Genomic DNA, 8,611 nt, shown 5'->3' on the forward strand with positions numbered 1-8,611 from the left:
CATTTGAGAGTTTAACGTGAAATAATAGTTCTGTCTTAAGTTTACAACAGTGCTTTGATAGTCTAAAAAGTTTCGGATAAAGCAAGCAAACAGAAGTGTCTGTTTCTGAAAGGCATCAAATTGTGCGTTTATCCTACTTTAGCTCAGTAAAATATAAAGAATTGGTACAAAGTCATGGGCTCCCACTTCCAGTGAATACAAACAGTGCATTTTTAGAAGCTGCAATAACTCCTAAATTGGGTGTTTGGAGAGAAGCTGTAGCAGTAATCCTAAGAGTATTGACAGAAAAAGGGAGCTACCATTTTATGTTAGGTTTCAGGGAATTATATGTTCCCCATGTGACTGCTGCATCAAATTCTTATCCTTACACAATGAAACAAACTATGCTCTGCATTATAACAACTCATCTATTGAGATCTTTCTTTACTCCAGTATAATTAAGGAATATAACTGTTACTCACACAAATCCTGAAGATTTATCCACTGTATAAAAGGGTCTTCAGGATTTGTCACCACTGTCTTTTACTAATTACATACCTGTCGTTAGAGAGCTGCCTTGCCTTCTTCTGAATAGAAGCCATGGATGCTTTATTCTGCAGGTTGTTGCATTTGTCACATCATTAAAAATGAACGTGCATGTGTGGCAGTACATTTATTATGCATTATACTTAACAGATCACTAATAGGAGATTCAAGTTTCCTTTAGCATCATCCATATAAATACAACAGGAAAAAAACCTTCAAGAAGAACAGTCAGTATTTCTAGGTGTGCTCTCCTCCCTAGGAAAAAGCCAGGTGTCCAAACCACTGTGATGTAGGCCTGGAGGGACCAATAAATTGGTGTTAGGTTGTCACAAAGGCTGAGACATAAGGTACATTGAAAACTGGCAGTCTTATATCAATACATAAGAGCAGTGGATTCCCAGCAGGTATTCTGAAACCTGTGTCCTGCTGCGCTCCTACAGAGCCAGACTCTGGTGACTGTCAGACACCAGGCACTTGTGAAGCATAGGAAGAAAGAGCTGAAACAGAGCATTTAGTTTTTCTCTGGCTTTTAGTTTAAGAAATGGTCTTTTTTCATATCAAAACATTGATTTCAGTAATAGTACATTCTTACATTAAGCACATACTACTTCTATTACAAGAATAGGTTCAAAAGCTTGTAAAGTAAAAGGAAAATCAGGATGCAAAGTCAGTGAGTGTCTGGGGTTGGAGTCCAGCAGGACTCAAACATCATAGGAGCCATATTAAAGAAGCACAATGCAACAGAGAAACAAAACCCTCTCTAAAACGTTCAAGAGGAGCAGGGAGAGGGAACAAACAAGCAAACTAGAAGGGCTTCATGTGACATAGCACAACTTGATCTCTAGTACATTAGTTATGGTTCAACCTTCTTTTCCATGTGAGGAATCATTGTGGAGGCCCTAGCTGTTAAAGACAGGCTTGGTAGTAAGTAAATAAAGGACTGGTAAACATGAATTAGCAAGAAAGAGAAAGTGAGCAGGAAGATAAAGATGATACAATGCTTTCAGCAGAGGCTTTCACTTTGCTGAGCCTAGACAAAGTGACAGGCCTGGCTGGGAGCTAAAACTCAAGTGTTCAGAGGAATGGAGAAGCGGAGCTCACTTTTATATTTTGCTGGGTTGAAAAGTGTCACTTTTCATTTTGCTTTTATAGTTGCTGGAGACCATTACTGCTCACCCCATATTGGCTTTCTCTGCCCTGGAGTAAGTAAATGGCATCTGAGAATGCAGTAACTGTGTGCTTTATCGGCCCATTACATGCTATCCTACAGAACTACTGCGGGCTTGTCTGCAGCACTTTAGCTTTACATCAGCTGGGTGAATCAGTGTACCAGGAACAGCTACTTTTGTTTGTATAAATCTCAAAGACTTCCCAATAGAGGAGCAGGAACACAATGTCTGCTCTGACAAGACTGGAGGGAAACGATGATTATTGCAGCAGACCTCACAGGAGCTCTGCCACCTGGAAGAGAGAAGGGGTGATGGGCAGAAGCGTTGGGATACATAGTGGAGCACGTACATGGTACAGGTGCTGGACAAACCCTTTTCCTGGCAAGAGATGTGCACACACTATGTAGCAGTTCAGAATGTCTCTGTGTGCTGTGAGGGGTGAAGATGGTGCAGGAAGGGAGGATTATTTTTGGCATGACCCTGAGAGGACAGAAAGAGGCACTACAAAGGCAAACTACACCTTTTTGATTACAGAATGTAGATGAACATGGTGAGATTGTAAAGGAGGAGATGCCTCTGGGTGTGACAGCCACTTCTTTTTTCTCTTCATAAATCCTCAAGCACTCTTGTGGAAGAGGGAAGGAGGAAGCGCCCAGCTACTGAAATGGTCAGAAGCAAAAGGTAATTAATACTATCATGGTGCAAAAGAGAGCAAGAGAAAATAAGTATAGGCACTGCCTGTAGTTCAATGACTGGATGATACCGGGGTTGTAAAGTCAGAGATTATAGGATCGATGCACAAACACAACCTGCTGCTCTGCAGCTGCCTGTAATTAAGGAGTTGGCAATTGTCCCTGATAATAGCACACTATTATAATTGAGGGAAAAAGCTGGAATAAGGTCTAGCGTTCTATATCTTGATCCAGCAGACTCATGTAGGTTCTTACCCTTCCATATTGTGAACAGTCCAACTGAAAAATGTGTGCATAAAATAAAGGCCATTAATAAGTCTCTGCAGGGTCAGAGTTAAGGTTTGTATTTTAAATCCCATGTTACACCAGGAATGTGACTTTTTAAAAAAAAAAAAGTAAGAATAAAACAGCCTATAAAGCATACTCCTAACTTTTCTATCTATACAAGCTGAGTTACTCATTAACACTGCTGCTATTCCTCAACAGCATCAGAGATTAACACAATTGCTGCATCAAAGGGCTCCAGATACTATTGAGAAGTGAAATGTTTACATGCATATAAATCCAGACTAAATTTGATTGCCTTTGTGCAGCATCTCCATACTTGTATTGATATATCTGACATCATCAAGTGGTAAAGGGAAGGTGCTAATTCTCTGGGCTATTTCCAGGTGAATGTATCAATAGCGTGAAAAAGCAAAATAAAAGCAGGAGTGAAAGGATAAAGAACATGCATTATAAATAGCTGTGCAGATCTGGCCCTTCATCTAATCCAGGGGAAGACATTCATTATCGATACAACAACAGATGCAGAGAAAAGGAAAGGTGGGCTGGTTTTCTTATCCCCACAACAAAGGTAAAAATGGATCTCCTCCACAGTGCTCTTACACGAGTGTTTTCAGTGCCTCAAACAGGCTGCCCTCCCCAGCACAGTCCGTTACCTCCACTTGGATGCAGAGCAGGATGGTTCAGGCTTTAGTTTTCTATTCAGGTAACAAATGACTTCAAACATACGAGATGCATCAAAACCAGAAACCAGAAGCATTAAACAGAAGGTTTTTAGAGCTGACAAACTCAGAGAGTCAGAAGGAAAAGTGAACTTTCAGGCTCTGAACTGCTGGTGCTCCACCCACCAGCACAAATCTGAGCAAGAAGCCCAAAGTCTGTGCCTGCAGTTGTTCCTGTACCACAAAGTAATGCAAACAGCAGCACCTCTCTCTCTTTCTCTCCCTGTTCCTGTGCTGTGTTCGTTCCCCACGGTACCAAACAGGGATGACAACCATGCAGTGCTCTGCTATTTCAAAGACTCCATTACTTTTGCAGAATATGTTGCAGCACATTTACCGAAGCACTGTGAAGTATTATAAATAATTAAAACTAAACCATTCGTGTCAGAAATAAATGAACAAAGCCCATTGTGCAGTGCAGCATCCCTGATTTATTTTTATAGTGTTCATTTGAAGCATTTGTTAATTCACAAAAGCCAGCAGTCCACACACGCTGGCTCTGCACCACGTTAGTGAGGTTATGTCTTCTCTTTAGGTTCTTAAAAGAACAGATCTCTTTGGATCAATACAAAGCATACTGAATACCAACTGCTTCTTGGTTCCCCATTGTGTGCTTTCCAAGCATGTGCTGTTCTTTGTGCCTCTTTTTAAGAGCCCAATCTGCATTCTGTATTTGCATAGGGGTACGTGATATGCAGAATCACGTTCTAATCAGAAATTATTTTGATTCAGCAGTGTCTAATACGCACCTCTTGACAGACTGCCATTACCTTGGCTGCTCCCTGACTTCCAGTATGTCTGTTCTGAGCATCATAAGTAGCACCACTTCTTTTTAAAGGTTCCCTTTCACAGAGTGGAGATTCCTCTAGGGGTGGAGGTTATAACAGCAGTGACCAGACACTCCTACATTATTGTTTTTGCTATTGTCACTATCTGTATAACTGATACATTTTGCAAGACAGTTGTTACCTAACACAGGAGTGAATGAATAAGAAGACTGCCTCCAAACTGATGTGTAGTATATAAATACTGTCCAAAGAACTACAGTTTTCTCACTTAATCCAGCTTTAAAAAACATTCCGGATGAAAGCCTGCAGCAAAATTTTTATGTTAAACACCAGAACAATTCTTCAACATTAATAAACTCATAATGAGGTTAAAACCTTTCCTTAAACTATCTTAGAACCAACCTGCAAGTACATGTGGCCAAATAGAACCCAGAAATAATGGCAGACCCTTCCAGTCCCATTCGTTGCATTGCACAGCTGGGTTTCTCTTTACAGCTGTGGCTTTGACAGCAGTGAGTCTCACAACAGAGTGCATTCTCTGGGCTTTCTGGGCTGGAATAACATCCAAGAAAGTCAGAAAGCACAAACACAGGTGAGAAACACAAGAAAGCAAAATGGCAATCCCTCTGAAGTGTCTTTTCATACAACTCTGCCAAAAGAACTTCTAACTCTCTGCATGGATCTTTAATGCATACGACTACATTAATTCATGCTATTCTGATATTAATTATCCTCCAAAATTCTGCAGCTACTGCACAGTTTTCTTTGGTAAAATTTCTCAGGCTTATTGATTGTGTGTCAATATTGTAATTGCGAGCGACTTCAGAGATGGAATATTTTAAATCTTTCCTAAGGTTTTTATGAGCTTCCCTGGGCTAATTTTTCTTGTCATTTAAAGAAATATATTCTGAGAGGCTTAAATGGATGTGAACAAGTAGCAGAGAAGAGGCTTTGCTCTTGTTCCATTGTATTCTATACCACCCTACACTGTTCTACATCTATATACTCTGCATGCTCATTATTCCTATGTTTACTATACTGAAATTGCAGAGGTTTGTAAACTCAAGTCCCACTGCCTTCCTATCAGTTGTTCTATGCATGAAACTGTGGCATATCCTTCCTTATATTTCAAGTGAACCACCGCAATTAGTGGATTTAACCTCGCCACTTCATCACAGCAAAAACACCAATTAAAATGAATGGAATTCAGAATTAGTTGTCATACCTCCTAATTTGTTTCCCACAACAAATAGCTCCTTCATACCTGGGCAAATGGCCAGTTCTAACTGCACTGCTCCCTAGAGCGAATATGCCCACCTACAACCTGCAATGTGTGCTCTATCTTGCATCAAAAGGACTCTGAGAAAAACATATTCCTTGCTGACGTGGGTACAGATGTTCCACAGTAAGTGACGGCTTTTCTGCTCTTCAGTGCAAGCAGAGCCAAAGCAATGAGTATTTAGTGGGACAGGAAAGAGATCGCCTGCCCTCATCCATTGCAAGTGAGAACTTCTGCATAGCATCTATTGTGGAAGTCTCTGTGGAAAAGGAGCTGAGCTTACTAGAACAAGGAATGTCTGTACCCTTGCCTCCACAGGACCTGATTTAGCTCCCTTACATGCCAGAAATACATTTTCCCTGCATGCATTCACTAAATGTGGAGCCTGACTTCTCTCAGAAGGTGCTACTCAAGGCCTGAACTTATGCACATAATTATTATTCCACTCCAACCATCTTTATGCATGACCTGGATTTATTTTATTTTCCTAAGTCATTATTTAATACAATAGGCAGTGCAGAAACTAAGAAACTAATACAATCACTTCTGCTGTGTGCTGCATGCTTATCTGGCTGAAAATGCAAAGACGTCAGAATACATGAAGTATATCAGAAGTGTCATTAGGCCTTCTTGGCATGCAAAACAGCGCCAGAGAAGGCTTTATTTAAAACATATATTTACTCTGAACAGCATTGCTCCTGCTATATCTTCAGCACTCAGCCATTAGTTTTTCACAAAAATCTCATGCTGATTTTTAGGTATTTATAAATAATGCACCCAATAATGAACAAGACTTAGATCTGGACTGAGATATGAATATGCACAATGGCTTTAAACAGATGGAGATGCTCGAATCTTTACACAGAGGTGACAAGTTCAGGTGCCTTACCAGGAAGAGAGCTCTTACACCTGACAAACGCTGCAGAGACTGAGATGTTACACTACTTGGAGGACTCATTTCTTCAGGTTTACCCTCAGTTTTAGCTCTGAATGCCTGTTTTGTTTGGTACCCCTCACCTTCTGCCTTGCACGTAATTTTCATCAGAGAGGAGCAGATCTAATGTGGTCACCTGCATTTCTGTATATGCCAGCTCTGTCAGGGACCGGAGACTAATTTTGGACCCAGGGAAACATGCTTACATTACTGTGCCCCCATAGCTAGAGAACCAGGTCTGCCATAAGACATATCATGCCAGGGCTGACACATTTGCTCTAAGCACAGTCCCAGCTAGTAAAGGCAGATGCTAGAGGGATATTTCCAGAACTAGGACCACAGACAGGAGCAACCGGAGCTGGAAGACTGGTGACCCAGCACTGGGGACACAGAAGATGCCGACTGTTGAGTTACACTGAGACTTTTAAATCTCTTTATTCAAGAATGCCATAACTGCTAAAGCAAAGGGCAGCTCTACATTAACACAATCACCATAACAATGCCGACTCTTCATTATTGAGGGAACACTGTTTAAATCACTATTTTTCTATTAAAACATTTACAAAAAAATCCATTAAGTAATCTGCATTTCACAAATGATAGTGACCGAGGTCTTCTGGTACTACAAGCATATCTTGCTTTAGGGCAATGGGCTCTTAACAACCGTCAGTTTACAGCAAATGAACATTTATCTGATCTTTTTTTTTATTTTATTGTATTGTATTTCTGTAATGGTGCTTGAAATTAACATTTTGCTCAGTGTTTTCACTCTTTTTTGATCATTAATGTAGTAAATTACGCCGGCGAAATGAGTACAACAGCTTCATCTGTGTCCTGAAAACCTATTAACATTTTAAGTGTCTCAGGGTGAATTGTGCAGCGTTTTGAGGTTGACTATTTAATGTCTAAGGTCAAATTTAGGCCTATTGACCTGAGTCAAACTGACTTTTCCACTGAAATATTCGCAGGAAACTTCCTATCAAATTACAAGCATACAGCAAGAGAAAAAAGGAGCTGAACCACATCATTACATAAACAAAGCTAAAGTAACCTACAGCCAGTCTGAGCATTTCAGCGACATCCTCATACACTGAAGCATTTGACAAACAGATGATTATGCTTTGTCGTGCTCTAATGTACCACAATCTCTCTGTATCACTGTTCCTATATTAACAAAGAGGGTTTTAAACAGGCACAACTAAATGTATACTTAATTTATTTCAAAAATAAAATTTTTGAAAAAATTTATTTTCAAAAAAAAAAAAAAAAATCAATTTCCATTTCCAAAAGGTACCCTGGCAGGTTGGAAGCCCCATTGTTGTAGCATCACACCTCTTACAACCAGGTTTATGTGACATTTAGTCACATGGTCCCCATAGTCATACACTACTTCAGGACAACTATGGTAGATGACCATAAATGTAACTTAAGGTAGCAAAAAGCTGTGAAAACCAAAGTTAGTGCTGATCACTGGCAGTTTTAGTTGTACATTCGGTGATCAACACACTGTTTCCTATTTCTGCCATCATATGACCAAGTAAACAAGTATTTAGACTCAAGCTTTGCAGCTATTTCATTATTACCTTCAGTTACAACCAACCATTTGTAACGTGCTAAGGCACAAAATGGTTCCATGCTGCTATTTTATTTAATAAAAAATGCCCAGAAAAGCACAAACTTCTTTTTCCTGGTATACTGTTGATTTCCCAACCAAATGACACCATTGAAATGTCTGCAGGGGGTAACCTAATGTTGAACCACTGGCAAATTTATGATCTGCTGCTTTGCAAAATACGTGATCTCAAAATGTGCACTTGATCCTCAGAGAGAGCTGGGAATCAGTGTATTCTAGTGTTTGGAGCAAATTTATTTGCTCACGTATATTTCTGTAGCCTGATAAATGGCAACAAGTTACTCAAAAGTAGCGCAGAGAAATAAAAAGCACAGCATTAACAGGAAAACAATGCCAAAACTTCATAAAAACGCAATACCTTTAATACTATGGTGTAGAATGAATGTAAGCTAGTGGGACTGGTCATCAATTATAAGGAAATACCTCAAAGTGTCACACTGGGTTCCTCTACTAATAAGCTGTGTAACCATTCAGGAGCCAGACTTGCCTAGATCCCAGGAGTGACATGCATCACATCAACATCTTTAGACAAGGCGCCCTATTCTGTCCATAAGTGGGTGAGCAGTTCTCCCACAGGATTTCAT

This window comes from Coturnix japonica, chromosome 13, assembly GCF_054131305.1.
Source record: "Coturnix japonica strain WE chromosome 13, WE-NBRP24, whole genome shotgun sequence".
NCBI classification, from domain to species: Eukaryota; Metazoa; Chordata; class Aves; order Galliformes; family Phasianidae; genus Coturnix; species Coturnix japonica.